Here is a 2,147-nt window from a genome sequence, read left to right on the forward strand (position 1 = left end):
TACAGAAGAGAGAATGGAGAACTGAGCCAGAATTTCTTGAGAACTTGTGGTGGTGGAGCTTCTTCTGAACAGGAGCCCAGGAGCCCAGGTGACTGAGGAAGTATGACTGGGATGCTGAGACTTTGTTTGTAGCTTGGTTGAGCCTTGAATTACCTGGAGCAGAAATGGTGAACGATCTGACATGGACCAGACCCTGTGAACTTCCATGTGGAGCAGGACCTACCCAGAGAGCTGGACAAGGAACTGGGAGCTGTCTGCCATTGAACCTAGGTGGCAGTCTGGTGAATCCAGGTAGAATCTGGGACCATGGAAGGGGATCCAGGGAATCTGAGAACAGGCCCCAAGTCAAGATGAAAAGACCTCTCCTTGGGTACTGAGTAATTATGGAATTAGTGACCTAAGGGGTGGAGGGTTTTGCGTATGATACTTAGTAATTGATTGCTGAATAAGTGACTGATTGAGTTAATCAAGACTTTGTCCCAAGAGTGGCAGACTTTGACTATTGTACTTTGAGACTATGTTGTGAATATTATATTGTGATTTTCTGTGTTAAGTTGTAATATTGTAAATGCTGTACTTTGATTTTCTGTGAGTTTTGATTTGATTTGTTATGGAATAAACAGAGTGATCACTATACTGTGTAATAAGAACCTTAAAAGCTGTTCACAGTAGCATTCTTCTGGAAAGCTGCTTGTGCATGGCATTACACACACACACACACACACACACACATTTCTATTCCCTTGAACTATTTTCATACTGAGAAGTTTCATAAGTTACAATTATCATTTTTCCATGTAGAAATATTAATAGTTCAACTTTGATAAGTTCCTTATGATTCTTTTCCCTGTTTACCTTCTCATGCTTCTCTTGTTTTTTGTATCTGAATGTCAAATTTTCTGTTCAACTCTGGTTTTTCATCAAGAGTGCTTGAAAGTCCTCTATTCCACTGATTGACCATATTATCCCCTGAAACATGATACTCGGTTTTGCTGGGTAGGTGATTCTTGGTTTTAATCTCAGCTCCTTTGACCTCCATTTTAGTGTGTATGTCATTCCCTCTCTAAGCCAAATTCATATTCCAAGCCCTTCAATCCCTCAGTGTAACTATAATTTGTTCAACCAATTCCTAATTGCTGGACATAAAAGTGTTTTCCCTTTTCATCTTTTTCTTGTAAGTAGTGATGCTGTTAACTATTACAAAGTCTATATATGTATAATGTAGTTTTTGTGATCTCCCAGTTGCTGCAAGTGGGTAAAATGGAAGTCCAATGAATGAATTGTTTCTTATTTCAAATGGCCAGAAAGCAAACAATTACCAAGAACATAACAGAGCTATGGTAGAAAACTCTTATTCATGTGGTTCCTTACTTGAGGGAAGTGGTACAAGCTTACCATAGGTACTCTAAGTCTAAGGGGAAGGCTTCTGTGCACTGTTACTTGTGTCAAACCCCCTGGGAATGAATAACGAAGACTTACAACAGATAGCACACAGATAGGAGAATTTGGAGACAGTCTCATAAAAACAAAATTAAATATTTCAAAAGTTTCTAGATAAACTAGGCTTACAGATATATTATTATCATTAGAGACCTCCTCAATTTTCTGCTTTTCCCACCTAAATGATTAATACTTTGATTTGTTATGCCTGAGAAATCACTGGGAACATTTTCAAACCATGGTGGGCCCACTTTCACAGTTGTGTTCCACCTGCACTAATCCTCTTAGTTAACTCTCACCAAGGATTTACTCCTAACACTCTGGTGAAGTGAAATGCACAGTAGCAAATAGTAATCCACCCCTGTTCTTTTTTACCTTCTTTTCCTTCCCTTAAGCACTTAACTCCCAAACTGTCAAATCCAAAGTGAGATAAGATTTTAGGTGTCTTATGCATTGGCTACACATAAGTTGTAAGAAAATTGTCTATAGGAAATGCAAAACAATGTTACAGCCATCTACATTTTTTCCTCACTTCTTACTATTTGGTTCTGTTTTTTAAAATAAAAAAACTTTCACTTTTCCAATGATTAAATACTTTAATTGAACACCCAACTGAATATATTCCAAATAAATTAGTTATATATACATATTTGACATTGTTACAATCTAAATATTTCTGGATTGAGACAGGACTAATGGAGTCTGGA

The sequence above is a fragment of the Petaurus breviceps genome, unplaced genomic scaffold (assembly GCF_028583685.1).
Source record: "Petaurus breviceps papuanus isolate PSGF00001 unplaced genomic scaffold, PetGlider_PUasm1.0 140, whole genome shotgun sequence".
In the NCBI taxonomy this organism is placed as follows: Eukaryota; Metazoa; Chordata; class Mammalia; order Diprotodontia; family Petauridae; genus Petaurus; species Petaurus breviceps.